The sequence below is a fragment of the Oryctolagus cuniculus genome, chromosome X (genome assembly GCF_051225735.1).
Source record: "Oryctolagus cuniculus isolate XC-2025 breed Fujian yellow rabbit chromosome X, ASM5122573v1, whole genome shotgun sequence".
In the NCBI taxonomy this organism is placed as follows: domain Eukaryota; kingdom Metazoa; phylum Chordata; class Mammalia; order Lagomorpha; family Leporidae; genus Oryctolagus; species Oryctolagus cuniculus.
The window spans coordinates 129,603,609-129,619,144 of NC_142888.1; positions in this window are offsets into that span (position 1 = coordinate 129,603,609).

Consider the following 15,536-nt stretch of genomic DNA (forward strand, 5'->3'; position numbering starts at 1 on the left):
TTATTTTTAGACAATTGCACGCAACTGTTTTGATTCATCTTTAAAAAGCTTATTTCCATAGCACATAACAACATTAATGAAATTGCTTTTGGAAGTGCGACTGCTTTGTTTCCCACTGCAAGGATGACTCATGAAGTCCGGCGGAGTCTCATTTATATTCCTCCCCAGCAGATAATTGAAATGTGATTTATACAGAAAAGATAAGAAAGAAATAAAAAGAGGATAAATGAAGAATACCTCTTGTTACCTCTTAGATAAGTTAGCCAGAGTGTAGGGTTAGATTAGAGAATACTGATGTGTTTCTTTTTTTTTTTTTTAAGATTTATTTATTTGGAAGACAGAGTTAGAGAGAGAGAGAGAGACAGAGACAAAGACAGAGAGAGAATCTTCCATTTGCTGGTTTACTCCTCAAATGGCCACAATGGCCAGAGCTGGTCCGGTCAAAAGCTGGGCCATTCTCTGTTGCCTTCCCAGGCCACTAGCAGGGAGCTGGATCAGAAGTGGAGCAGCCAGTACTTGAACTGGCACCCATATGAGATGCTGGTGTTGCGGGTGGCAGCTTTACACACTATGCCCCAATGCCAGCCCCCCTGATGTGTTTCTTTTGGCACCAAATGCTCTTGTTTTTTTCTTTAAAGATTTATTTATTTATCTGATAGTCAGAGTTACACAGAGAGAGGAGAGGCAGAGAGAGAGAGAGAGAGAGGGAGAGAAAGAGGTCTTCCATCCCTTGGCTCTCTCCCCAATTGGCCACAATGGCCGGAGTTGTGCTGATCTGAAGCCAGGAGCCAGGAGCTTGCTCCCATGCAGGTGCAGGGGCCCAAGGACTTGGGCCATCTTCTACTGCTTTCCCAGGCCATAGTAGAGAGCTGGATCAGAAGTGGAGCAGCCGGGTCTCGAACCAGTGCCCATATGGGATGCCGGCACCTCAAGCCAGGGCATTAACCCGCTGCGCCACAGTGCCAGCCCCCACATGTTCTTGTTGACAGGAGTGTATATAACTGGCCGCTCTGAGACCCCAGGTATGTAGATGGTGCAGGAAATACAGGTTTTGGCCCAACATGAATAAATTGTTTCTGATGTGCCAAGTTGCCAAACAGAGGTACCAGCAGGCTTGGATGGCATTGAGCTCCTTGATTCATGTCTGTCATCATCTGACAGAGCAGGCAGCTTGGTGGTGCTAGTGGGGGGGGAGGGGTGGCATGTCCCTAAAGGACTTTTTATTTTACACTGCACGGGGCCTGGCATTTTGAAGGAGTAGGGAACATGCTGAACACTGGGAACCAAGGGAGGGGAAGTTGGGAAGCAAGGTGCGGAGCATGAGTAGAAAGAATGTCCTGGATTAAATTGTCCTTTTGACAATCAGATATTATAGTTGAAAACTTTTCAGTGGTTGGGAACATAGTACCCAGCACATAACAGATATGAAATGAGTGTTTGTTGAATACATGCCTGCCAGGTTTGGGGAAAGGAAGAGTGAATGAATGGACGTGTACATGACTCAGTAGGGTGGGAGAGCAATGAACTTGAGTAGATTGGGGACCTTCGAGCCTGTGATCGCAATGTGGCTTTTCTTCAATCCTGTGTTCTTAGGGTTGGGCATGGGGTCAGCAAGTATTTCACTGGGTGCTTCTGGTGGTGGTGGGTGGTGTTTTGCTTTCTCAGAAATCCATCAAAGCAGGTGTATCCAAATGTATTGGCATTCATCTCCTAACTGCCATCCCTCCCCCACGCCACCCATACCCACATCGGGCTTTAGTGCCAACAAGTGAAGGGCAGCCAGTTCGTTGTCTTGCATTCTGGTTGTAACATACGATTTGACTGGTGGAGAGAGGACCCAGAGAGAGGATAGACTGGTGATTTATAAGGATGGGCCCAGATTCCTCAGCTTGTTTCAGAACACACAGGAGGCATCCACAACTTTCTTCCTTAGAGGTGTATTTGCCCTTTTGGACTTTCAGAAATACAAGGGTGGATCACATGCAGGGACTGAGTGAGGTAGGGGATTTGGGTGCACATTGATTTGTTTCCATTTTCAAGGGGCACGTCTGATGGAAAAGCACTAACTTTTGGGGAAATCAGAGTATTACAGCTTTTGAGGGGTGCTTGTGGCTAATTCCCATAATCACCCTTTGCCTTATTGTACTCATGGGAAAGTGGGGACAGCATCCACCTTTCCCACATGAATTTCTACAAAGCTCAGCTTGATGACACCTTATTTAAATTAGTATTCCTAGGGGACAGCACTGTGGCATAATGGGTACACCTGCCACCTGCAGTGCCAGCATCCCATTTGGGTGCTGGTTTGAGTCCCAGCTGCTTCACTTCCAAATCAGCTCTCTGCAATGGCCCGGGAAAGCAGGAGAGAGTGGTCCAAGTGCTTGGGCCGCTGCACTCACAGTGGGAGACCCAAAAGAAGCTCCTGGCTCCTGGCTTTGTGTTGGCCCAACTCCGGCCTTTTGATGCCATTTGGAGAGCGAACCAGCAGATGAAAGACTCTCGCTCTCTTTCTCTCTCCTTCTCTGCCTCTTCCTCTCTGTAACTCTGCATTTCAAATAAATAAATAAATCCTTTTAAAAAATTAGTATTCCTACATGGTGATTATTGTGCTCTTTTAAATAAATTGATTCTGAGAAAGTACCCGAACAAAACGAAAATCCCCTCCCATTGCTAGCAAGTTCCACTTTGTGAAATCACAGATTTCATCGGAGGCTACCTCCTGTGAGCCTCTAGGAGAAACCCCTTCAAGTCGGCACCCGTTTCATTGCCCTTGCAGCCCAGTGAGCGAGCTTCACGTGGCCGGCACTGAGAGCGAGAGCAGCAACCTCGCCCCTGTCAGCGCCGCTGCCCACCACTTAAGCACACCGAAAGAAAACCTGTGTCCTCAGAAAACAGTTCTTCCCAAGAGAGTTTGAGCTTTCTTCCCGTCTATGTCTCTAGCTGACAGCCCCGTGCATTCCTTCCACATGTTTTTTTTCTTCCCTGCGTGGTAACTGAGTTCCAACAGGGCCGACAGCTGGTCTTCACAGTGAACACAAGAAGTGAACTTGACTGCCACCCCAGGCTGGGCTGGAGTCCCTACCTGCTCCTGAATGCTAGGGACTAGCCCCATACCGCCCTGGAAGATGTTCTCATGTTTCCCGCTTCCTCATTCTTTCTTACCAAGCACCTACAGACAGTAAATAAAAGAAATGTGCATAATGTAATTCCCCTCATTAATCCTTAATCTTTTATTCATCTCCTTTATAGACTAGGGGCTAAAAAAGAAAATGCTACTGTTCTTCTGCCTCCATAATAAACAACAGTAATTACCCAGTGCAATGCCTCCCCCTTCTTGACAGGGAATGACTATTTGCTTCAGGACTGAACAAAATGAGAAATTATGACATCACCGAATCCAGTTTGAAAATGAATATGTAGCACTTGTCACTAAAATGTGGATTTTTCCAATGGGGAAAATGTGACAAACATCAAGTGAATCAGAAATATGAAAGTGTCATGCTGTCATTTACCTGAGCAGTTTGTTTTGGTTCTGTACAAAGGGAGCCTTAGAAACAATTGGCAATTGGGAAAAACAAATCAGAAAAAATCAAAATCAAAAACAAACACAAAAGAATTGCCTCCCACGTTCTTACTAGATGGCTTTATTTGCATTGAGTATGGAACTAAAAAGTTGCAGGAGAGATGATATAATCTTAGAGCCTGAGGATTCTAGACATTTCTTAACTTAAAAAAAAAAAAAGTAAAACAGAACTTCTTTTCCTAACCAAACTTAACATGGAAGGTTGTTTTGGGAAAGTGTGTGTGTGTGTGTGTTTGTGTGTGTTTGCATGCACATTCACAAACATTGGCAACTGAGGGTTACTCTCTCACACCCACCAAACCCACCTGCAACCCCTGAGCACATTTACGGAAAGCTCATGGCTGTGTGGAGCTTGCGAAAAGACCAGTCCATTCCAGATTCCCTGGTGAGGGAGGCTTTGGAGTGACAGAGCGGGCCCAGGACAGGCCTGAGGTTACTCAGCCAAACCAGAGCTGCAGCTGAACTGGGCCCTCCAGGCCAGGCCCATGCACCCCGAGCAGGCCTTCTGAGCTAAGCTGTGGATGTCTCCTGACACTCGCTTTTTGTTTTGGCCTCTGCCTGAGGAATGTTTGTCTGGCCACTGAACAGTCTTGCTGTCATCAACCAACTTCACCTCTCAAATCTTAAAACCTTCCCTAGGTCGATGTAACTGAAGATCCAGTCAGCATCGACTCTAAGGCATGGCTAATTTGTGGTCCTTTTGTTCTTGATTAATTTGGTGATATTTATTTCAGAAAAGCAGCTTAAGCGTTTGAAACATGCCTCCTTATTAATAATAAATTTTTCATTTTTGTAATAAAAACATAAGTCAAGACCTGATTAAAATGTCTCCAATTTTGTCACTAAGGAAAAAGCATTTATAACTCAACTTTGCCATATGTTCTTGTCCCAAATGCTTGTCACCTTGGTCAAATTGCTCACAGCTGTTTGGAATCTAGAAATGGTTTCAGAGCTGGGCAGTCATATTTCAGAGTCTGTATGTGCGGCATCATCTGGACTTGGCCACTGGATCACATGCTATTTTTAGCACATTCCTGAGATATTATTAGTTGAATCTGGTTGATCTCTGCCTAGACGCAAGTGCCTGCCCTGACATAATTTAATTGATAAAATCTGGGACAGAATGAGGGGCTATCAAAATAAAACTCGGGTTAAATTCATGGGTCAGTCTACTGTCTTGAAACCAAAGCAGAGAATTAATACCATACCAGTTTGGTTTTCTTTCTAAAAAATCACTAAGCAAGTATTGTGCAATATTCGCTCCTTGATTTTGGACCCTCTCCCAAGGAAGGTGTCAGGGTCTGGGCCAGGAGCACAGCTGACCCTGACATTCACTTTCTTTCTTGGCCCCTACATCATCTGACCCACCCTACATAGTCCACATGCCCTGCTCCTCCCGGGACAGCCTTGCAGAGGGAACCCAATCCATACATATCAGCTGACCTGGCTCTGGACACACAGTGCCGTTCCCTTTGATTCAACAAATCACACTGTTTAGTTTTACCAGGATATATACCTGGCAGCAGGGACCTGGAGATGATGACATGGCACCGTGTGAATCTAGTGAGGGATGGAAGGACAGAGGCAGAGATGAGAAGCCGATATCCCTTGTAAGGCATCAAAGGTGGGATGGACATGGTGTATTAGGAAAAGCAGCTAAACCAGACCAGGGGGCGAGAGTGACCAAATCGAGGGTAGGGGAAGCTTGTGGGAGGCAGCGATACCTGGACAGCTACTCCTCATCCAGCCTTGAGGATAGAGGACTAATAAGACTCATTACTCAGGCATTGTCACTCTCCCTGAACACACTGCCTTTCTGATTAGATTCACCCATGACTTTAAAAACCATATGTGCACTGATCCCAAATTTACCTGTCCAGCCTAAACCTCTGACCTGAACCCAGACTGCATGCCCAACAATCAGCTTCGCATAGGCACTGGGATGTGCAGTAGACTTCTCAAATCCAATCCTTGATGGTCTTCCCTGTACCTGTCCTAACTGCAGACTTCCGCATCTCAGTAAGTAGCAGTTGTTCAGGCCAAAACCTTTACATTGTACTTGATATCTCTCTCCAGTCCATCAATAAATTCTTTTCTTTTTTCCTTTTTCTTTTTATTTATTTGAAAGGCAGTTATAGAGAGGCAGAGAGAGAGAGAGAGAGAAAATCTTCCATCCGCGGGTTCACTCCCCAAATGTCCACAATGTCCAGAACTGGGCCAATCTGAACCCAGTATCCAGGAGTCCGGAGTTTCTTCTGGGTCTCCCACATGAGTGCAGGGGCCCAAGGACTTGGGTCGTAGCAGAGAGTTGGATTGGAAGTGGAGCACCGGGGACTCGAACTGGTGCCCATATGTGATGCCTGCACTGCAGGCAGCAGCTTTACCCTCTACGCCACAGGGCTGGCCCCAATAAATTCTTTTTTTTTTTTAAGATTTATTTATTTATTTGAAAGGCAGAATTACAAAGAGGCAGAGAGAGAGAGAGAGAGAGAGAAAGATAGGTTCCATATGTGGGTTCACTCCCCAGATGGCCACAATGACCAGAGCTGGGCCAATCCGAAGCCAGGAACCAGGAGTTTCTTCTGGGTCTTTCACATGAGTGAAGGAGCACAAGCACTTGGGCCATCCTCTACTGCCTTCCCAGGCTGTAGCAGAGAGCTGGATTGGAAGTGGAGCAGCTGGGACCTGAACTGGTACCCATATGGGAAACCAGCACTGCAAATGGTGGCTTTACCCACTGTGCTACAGCACCAGCCCCCATCAATAATTCTGTTCATATTTCCTTCTAAATATGTCCAGTTCTCACCACCACTACTGTAGCCCAGTCCTGTTCATCAGCGTCATCTCTCACTTTAATTGTTAAAGTGCCCTCCTAGCCTCTATTACTGCTTCTGCCCTTGTGCCATTCCCATCTGTTCTCTGCTCGGTTGCTGGAGTGATGTTTTAAAAGTAAAACTTAGGTCAATATACCTTGCTGCTAAAAACTTCCACTTACAGTAAAACAGAAAGGCCTATATAATCTACCTCTCATTCACATCAGCCTATCTCCTGTTACTTCTCTGATTTTCCCCCTGCCCTCTGTCCCTCACACGTGAATGAACAAAGTTGGCAAAAGGGTTGGAATTTACTTCAAAGAAAAGGGCCAAAGGGCAATCAACTGCCTAAAGTGATGAGTAGGAGTTCTTTTACAGAGAGCGGTTTTATTATACTGAAGTTTGGTGAATTATGATTTCTGCATGCTTGTTTGGTATTGTTTTGAGTTTCCTAAGGTAGAGCACAAAAATGTAATAATCAAAATTAGGCTACGAACACAAAAATCTGAAGGTCACGAGTCTTGATTACACTATTTTGAACCTAATTTTACAGTCTGGTAGTATTTGAGATTCACTAATCGACGGTGCCCTCATTTTACAGATTGAGAAGTGGGCTTAGAGAAGTGACCGTATGCAGTGTCACCCAGGGGATCCTGGCTCATGGTCGCTCCCTGCCTCCTCTGGAGCAGTGTTGGCAAGGCTGGTATGATGAAGACTTCCAGCACTAGCTTGTTTGGGAGTCAGTGGTACTCTGAAATATTTGAGTTAAGATGTTCTGAATATCAATGAGCTTGGAAATGGGTTCAGTGTTTTTCCTGTTTCACGCCGAATTGATGTGTTTCTTTTGAGGGTAAGTGCTCTCATAATCTACCGTATGATTCAGGAGAGATTTAGATTTAAAGCTTGTCAATCAGTATCTGCCAAGGTGGTAATTGGAAATCAATATGTTATTTCCAGTGCCAGCAGAACATAGAGCCCTACTTGTCTGCTCTACTGTCACGGAAAGTTTAAAAGCTCTTAATGGATCAACAGATTTTGACTGAAACAGAAATCATTAAAAACTTTATGCAAAAATGGATCAGAAAATAAAGTCATTATAGTATCTCAGAAGTGATTATAAATCCCTAAGACTAAACGGGCTAAAATTGCTTGTACATCTCTAATTGTGGTGTGCTAACTTTCAAGTTTTCAAATAAAACTTTCAGTTGTTAGTTTTTGAAACTCTTTGCTTGCGTTTTGGGAGACATCAAAACCAATGAGAAAACTACAGACTTGACTGAACTAGATCACATCTAGTCATTGCATGTTAGTGAGAAGCTTGCACTCTGTCCCGTCTTAATAGTTGTCATGCCATAAAGCAATAGTACCACGTCAGAACTCTGTTAAACTATGGACGGGCTCAGGCGGCATCCAGGATGTCCTTACTGTGTGCCCTAGTGCTGTGTTAGCTAATGTGAGCGAGTTGCTGAAGTGGAGGTGATCCTTAGTTTGCCCTCAAGTATGAGATGAAGAAGTGTGAGTTTTGCAGCATGATAGTTGTGAGTTCAGATCCTGCTTCTGCATTGTCATAGCTCTAAACTCAGTAAGGTATACTTTAAAAAAAAAAGATAAATTCATTTATTTGAAAGTCAGAGTTTCAGAGAGGGTCGGGGAGGGACATCTATCTGCTGGTTTACTCCGCAAATGGCTACAACAACCAGGGCGGGGGCCAGGCTGAAGGCAGGAGCCAGGAGCTTCCTTTTGGTCTCCCACATGGTGGCAGGGGACCAGGGACTTAGGCCATCTTCCACTGCCCTCCAAGGCACATTAGCAGGGAGCTGGATCAGAAAAGGAGTAGCTGGGACTTGAACCGGCGCCCGTATGAGATGCTGGTGCTGCAGGAGGCAGCTTAACCCGCTGCACCACAGCGCTGACCCCTCAGTAAGGTATTCTAACTTCTCTGAGCCTCGGTTCTTTCATCTGTCTATTAGGGTTAATAATGGTGGCCACTGCGGTAAGGATGGTGGGAGATTATTCTTAAAAAGACTCCACATTTATTATGTCCTTAGTGACTGTTGGCTACTTTGTCCTGTACAGCTCTTGTATAAGGCATAGTAATTGACATTCAGAATGAGGCAAAGTGAGTATCTTGAACGCTTGAAGAGAGAGAAATCAATATATGCTGAGTGCTGGGTTGGACTTGACAGAGGAAACTGCATGGAGGAGGTAGGGACTCATAAAATCCATATGGTCAGAGGAAGCAAGGACAACACATAGTCCATGGATTCCTAATCACTTTTCCATGGAAACACCTACTTATAAAATGATGGTGTTGGCCAGCGCCGCGGCTCACTAGGCTAATCCTCCGCCTTGTGGCGCTGGCACACCGGGTTCTAGTCCCAATCGGGGCGCCGGATTCTGTCCCGGTTGCTCCTCTTCCCGGCCAGCTCTCTGCTGTGGCCCGGGAAGGTAGTGGAGGATGGCCCAAGTACTTGGGCCCTGCACCCCATGGGAGACCAGGATAAGTACCTGGCTCCTGCCTTGGGATCAGCGCGGTGCGCCGGCCGCAGCACGCCAGCCGTGGCGGCCATTGGAGGGTGAACTAACGGCAAAAGGAAGACCTTTCTCTCTGTCTCTCTCTCTCACTGTCCACTCTGCCTGTCAAAAAAAAAAAAAAAATGATGATGTTGTACCACACCCTGGGGGTAGACAAGTGAGACTTTTTATAGCTCAGAATGTCCTTCTCACAGACTGGCCGTTACTCAAGACGCTGCCTACTCAATAGAAGGGCTGAGAGGATCAATAGCTACACAAGCCTGTGAGTAATTTGTAACCTGATTGGGTACAGAGAACCAACAGGTTCAATGACCTGCGTTAAATCTTTTTTGGAATGAGGCAGGGGATGAATGAACAAAATCTGGATCAATCAATTTTCTATGCCTGGTTTTGTAGTGGCCAAAGTGTGGTGCTGGAAACTGGGGAGAGAAGGCCACATGAATACAAGGAATAAAGGCCAAATGGAGAAATGTGTTTGGTGCCCTACATCCATTTTCTGATGCTGCAACAGATGATCACAGACAGAGTAAATGATAAATAATATAAGCTTATTTGTCTGACAGATCTGGGTGTTGTGAAGGCCAAGAGCATGCATGAGACAGAGAAGAAATCAGGTAGAACTCATGCTTTTTTGTCAAGAACCTAGTCCTATAATACTAACCCACCCTCATGCTAATGGCATTAATCTACTTATTGAGGGCAGAACCCTCATGATCTAATGACTTCTTTTTTTTTTTTTAATTCATTTGACAGGTAGAGTTATAGACAGTGAGAGAGAGAGACAAAGAGAGAAAGGTCTTCCTTCTGTTGGTTCACTCCCCAAATGGCCGCTACGGCTGGCGCTATGCCGATCCGAAGCCAGGAGCCAGGTGCCTCCTCCTGGTCTCCCATGCGGGTGCAGGGGCCCAAGTACTTGGGCCATCCTCCACTGCCTTCCTGGGCCACAGCAGAGAGCTGGACTGGAAGAGGAGCAGCCGGGATTAAAACCTGCACCCATATGGGATGCTGACACCGATAACCAAGTAAGCCACGGCGCCGGCCCCCCTAATGACTTCTTAAAAATCTCACCTCTTCATACTGTTACAATGACAATTGTATTTCAACATGAATTTTGGAGGGGACATTCAAATGATAGCACCTTACCCTCTTAATCCTCTCTTACCTGCCTTTTGCGGGTGACCTCATGACACTGGCCTGCCCTAAGCCACTAATTTTCTCTGTGCATGGCCCATGATGCTTTGTGTATAGGCACTCAACCGTGTGTGCTGACTTAGATTGCATAAGGCAACTGACACGTGGCCCTGCCTGGGGTTTGAGCTTGTGCTCAGCACAGATGTAAGTATGCAGGGAAGGGAGGCTCCCTGAGTGCATAGCTTCTCTGTTCTCCTTTGTGCCTTTCTCCAAGCCTTGGTCACTGGGCCCAGGATTGGCTTCCAGCATAATGACTTCCCAAGCACAGATGCACTTGGCCTTAGCGACTTTTTCCAACTAAAACCAACCCAATACCCAAGTTTTGGAAGCCAGACCTTTCCTAATGGCATTAAGAACAAGGGCATTTTGACACAGCCTATGCCAGGGGTGACCTCTGAGGACATTATACTCAGTGAAATTAGCCAAGCACAAAAGACTAAACACGGTATGATTCCACTTGTGTGAGGTCCCTAAAGCAGTCAGGTTGGTAGAGAAAGACAGTAGAATGGTCGCTGTCAGGGGTAGGGTGGTGGGGCAGTTAGTTTTAACGAGCACAGAATGTTATTTTGAGAAGATGGAAAGGTTCTAGCGATAGATGGTAGTGAATGATGCATAAGAATGTGAACATACTTGGTGCCAGTGAAGTGTCCGCTTAAATTTTTATGTTATGGGTATTTTACCACTTCAAAAAAAGAAAAAGAAAAAAAGAAGTACCAGACTGTTCTGCAGTCTCGAGAGAGAGAGAAAATTATATGTAGGTTGAGTAATAAATTTGAGCCTTCATTTTATTATTAAAAGAGAAAACTCAGCATATGTCCATGTTAATGCAGTTTTCAATCACATTTTGTAATGAGGTGAGTCACCGCACTTTGTTTCCTTCTTCTGTCTTCTTTCCTTTAGTTTTTTTTTTTAAACTTTATCTAAATTATGCAAGTTTCATGTATTTCATATAGACAGAATCAGGAATGTAGTGACACTTCCCTCCCTCCCACCCATGCTCCAACACTTCCCCCTCCCTCTCCCATTTCCACTCTTAATTTTTACAGAGATCTAGTTTCAGTTTACATAATGATAGTAAAGTTAACCCTACACTAAGTAAATGAGTTCAATAAATAGTATGAAGAAAAAAAAACACTGTTCTTCAAAAGAAGACAAAAGGGCTGAAAACAATCATCGAATCTCAAATGCCCATTTCACTCCAATACATTGCATTTTAGGTACTCTAAATGAAATGGATTTGGAATGTGCTTGGATAGGTGAAAGAATCCATTTCAACTGGACTTACTTTCCGGCCTAATGGACACATAGAGATGCGATGAGAATACGGAAGGGTATGGTTTCTAGGGTCCCCTACAGCTCTGAAGGTGCCTGGGCCCGAGCCTCAAATTCTCTCACCAGCAATAAGCCCTGCAATGTGGGGACACTGCTTTTCTCAGGACCCAGATTATGTTCTTGACAGTGGTTATGGTTGAATTGTGCCCCCTTCCCAAAGATATGTTGAAGTCCAAACCCTCAGTACTTCCGAATGTGAGTGTATTTGGAGACAAGGTCTTTCTAGAAGTAATTAAGATGGGCTCAGTAGAGTGGACACTAATACAATCAGACTGGTATCCTTAAAAAAGGGGGGGATTTGTACACAGACCGACACACAGTGACAATACCTTGCAAACATACCCAAGATGGCCAAGGCCAACAATGGACTCTTCCTTCACAGCCCTAAGAAAGAGCCAGTTCTATGGACTCCCAGCTTCCAGACCTGTGGCACAACAGATAGGTGTTGTTTACACCACCCTTTGTTATAGTGGCAATCAGAAATGAATACAGTAGGTAGAGTGGGCCTCCATTTTCAATTTTCATTCTTGTCTTTTCTTAATAGGTGGCTTCTAGAAATGGAAGAAGGGAGAGAAGGCGAGTGAGAATGGGCTTTATGAAGGGACTGTACAGAGCACACAGCAAGTCTCCTCAGCTTGATGATTCATGGCTGTGGCACCAGCCACCCTAGGAGACGGTAACTTTTCTGATGCAAACAAACCTCAGTTCATTAATTCTTGTCACTTACAAAGGGAAGTCAAATTCAATGCTGAGATGCAGGGGTTATTCTGAGGAACTTCTAATGCTCCCTGATCATTAGCACGTGGCTATGGCTAAGCTCGTAGTCAGGCCATCAACAGCCTCTCACCTTCTCTCAGTCCACGAGTGTCTGCAGCTTAGGCGCAAAATTATTCTCTGTCAAAGAGAATAATTCTTTGGTCAAAGCACCTCTACTCAGCTCATCATGGGTCTTTAACTAGGACCAAGGAAATTGCTGTCTGATTATTCTCTTTAGCTCCATCATTAGGGAACAGTATCTAAAGACTTAGCTCAAATAAATTTTTCTCTAAGAAGATTGGCCCTGATAAGTGAGGAGATGAGCTGTTCAAAGTGGTTTAGGGACCCAACTTCATTTCAGCTCATCAAAGTATAGTGTTATCCTCACAACTCCTTTTTTGGTTTAATTTCTCTCCAATAAGCTCTTCTGCCTGAATTTTATGTAAAATGTACAGCACTTGCAGTTGCAAAGATGTTGCATTGGAAATTAATTCAAAAGTGCTACTTTTTTACTGGAATACTGTCATTTTTAAACGTGTTTTTTGTGTTGTTCAAAGAACTGTATATAGAGAAGTAGCAAGGTATGCATTAAGCACTGAACAAGAAATTACCTAATTTTGTGTTTACTAAGTCATTCTATCTTCAGTGGGCCAGTTCTTTTCTCTCTCCAGTCTATTGTATGCCATCTTGTCTACTCTCCAGTCACCGTCTTTCTCCTTAGCAATGTCCAAATACATTTCTCCAGCCCTGACTTCTCCTCTTAATGTCGGTCTTGCACAGCCGTCTGCCCCTGGGACACCTCCACTCAGTTGTTCCTTGACTCTTCAGACCTAGCCTATTCAAATCACCAGCATCTTCTCCCCTCCTCCAACCTGCCTCCCTACCACTTCCTAGCATCTCCAGAGATGACAGGAAATTAACTTGCCAAACTCTTGGCAAGTCCTTCTTCAATGACCATCCTCTTGAACCTTTCCCTCATTCCCTTATTGGTTCCTGACCTTGTAAACTCAACCTGCTAAATCTCTTTGCAATCCTCCCACTCCTCTCTATTCTCACCATCTCTGAAGTTATCCAGTGTTGTGCCTTGAGCAAAGACACGTTGAGCTAGGATCACATTTGCTGCAGAGGATTCACATAATGCCTCCATTCATGAGTGAGTCTTCCCAGGTTTCCATAGGTAGGCATCCCTGTGGAGCCTTTCCCAGGAGCCATTGTGAGGAATGGGTTTTTCCTTCTCAAGGAGAGATCTGAGGCAATAGAAAAAGGAGAAACTTTACCACGTAGTGCACTTTACCCTTCCAAGCCCAAGACCCTGGCACTGGCCCAGAGGCAGATAGAGTAGGAGCCACCACCTTCCTACATGGGAAGCATTTCCCATTTGCTCCTTAGAGAAAGTGTGAGAGACAGAAGTGAGTCTGAGCCTAAACTAGGAAATAGATAGGGTTTGTTTTTGGCTGTTTTCAACCTTCTTTTATTCTCTTCTGAAGTACCCTAGGCTCTCAGTACCCTCATGCTGGCCTTGGGTTTCCACAACCCTTGGTTGCCTACCTCACCCACCTCCTCAACGAGAACCTAGATCCTAATCTTTCCTTCCTCTGTCATCCATTCTCAGTCCTTCCCCCAAAGAATACCAACGTAGAGGAATTTGTCTCTACAGTGGGATCAGAAGAGCAGGGCAGTCATCCGAGCTCGCTCCTGCTCAAATAACTGATGAAATGCTAGCCCAAGAGCTTGGTATCCATGTGACACAGCCCTCTTCTGGGTGTGTTGGGTAGAGAGCAGGAATGATGTGCTACTCCCGCTTATATGATCTCAAGCTCAGCATTTGCACACCCCCTCTCTTTTCTATCCCACATGATTTACCAGTCCTTTGGCTTAAATTTAATGAAAACATTTAAGTCTTTTTTTAGAGCAGTTTCAGGGTCACAGCAAAATTGAAAGGAAGGTGAGAGATCCCACGTGTCTCTTGCTCCTCACATGCACAGCCTGCTCCATTATCAGTGTCCCCCACTTGTTACAATTAGATTAATTTTTATTATGAAATATATCATACATAAAAATGAAGAAAAATAGTCATGCAACCAATGCTTACATGATCACCTTAAGTAATTAAACAATGCAAATGCAAATGAAGTTTCTCCTCCACCCTACCCTGATTTCACTCTCCTGCCTCTGCCCCAAGGTAATCACTATTCTGAATTTAGTGATTTTCTATTTATTTCTAATTTTTAAACTTTATGTAAGGGAACAAATTGCATGTATTTCATATATACAGTTTTAAGAACATAATACTAGGGGCTGGCACTGTGGCGCAGTGGGTTAAAGCCTCCATCTGCAGTGCTGGCATCCCATATGGGCGCTGGTTCGAGTCCTGACTGCTCCACTTCCAATCCAGCTCTCTGCTGTGGCCTAGGAAGACAGTGGCATATGGCCAAGTTCTTGGGCCTCTGCACCCACGTGGGAGACCTAGAGGAAGCTCTTGGCTCCTGGCTTCGGATCGGGATAGCTGCAGCCGTTGCGGCCATCGGGGGAGTAAACCAGTGGATGGAAGACTCTCTCTGTCTCTCTCGCTCTCTCTTTCTGCCTCTGCCTCTGCCTCCCTGTAACTCTGCCTTTCAAATAAATAAATAAATCTTTTAAAAAAACCGTAATGATATTTGCCACCCTACCTTCCTTCCCTTTCCTATCTTTATTTTAATTTTTGCAATAAAATACTTTCCTTTTTATTTTAAAAAAGCAAAAATATCCTAGTTTGGTGAGAATATAGACAGTGTCTATAAATAATAATTGAATGGAAAAATGACCATTTCACCCATATACAGTACGTTTTAAAGTGATCACAGATTATTAAAACTAGTAGCTGGGAACCGATAGAATAAATAAAGGGGAGAGTGATCCAACATGGGAAGTGAGATACTCAGCAGACTCATAGAATGGCAGATGTCCTAAATAGCACTCTGGCCTCAGAATCAGCCCTAAAGGCATTCGGATCTGGCTGAAAAGCCCATGAGAGTATTTCAGGCATGGAAAGCCAAGACACTCTGGCAAAAGATCTCTGTGAGTGAGATCCCAGTGGAAAGAACAGGTCTTCAAAGAAGGAGGTACCTTTCTCTGAAGGGAGGAGAGAACCTCCACTTTGACTATGACCTTGTCTAAACAAGATAAGAATCGGAGAACTCAGAGGGCTTCCATAGCCTTGGAAACTCATGACTGGAGCATAGGGAGATTACTGATGCCATAGACAGGAGTGTCAATTGGTAAAGTCAACAACAGGAGTCACTGTGCACTTACTCCTCATGTAGGATCTCTGTCCTTAATGTGCTGTG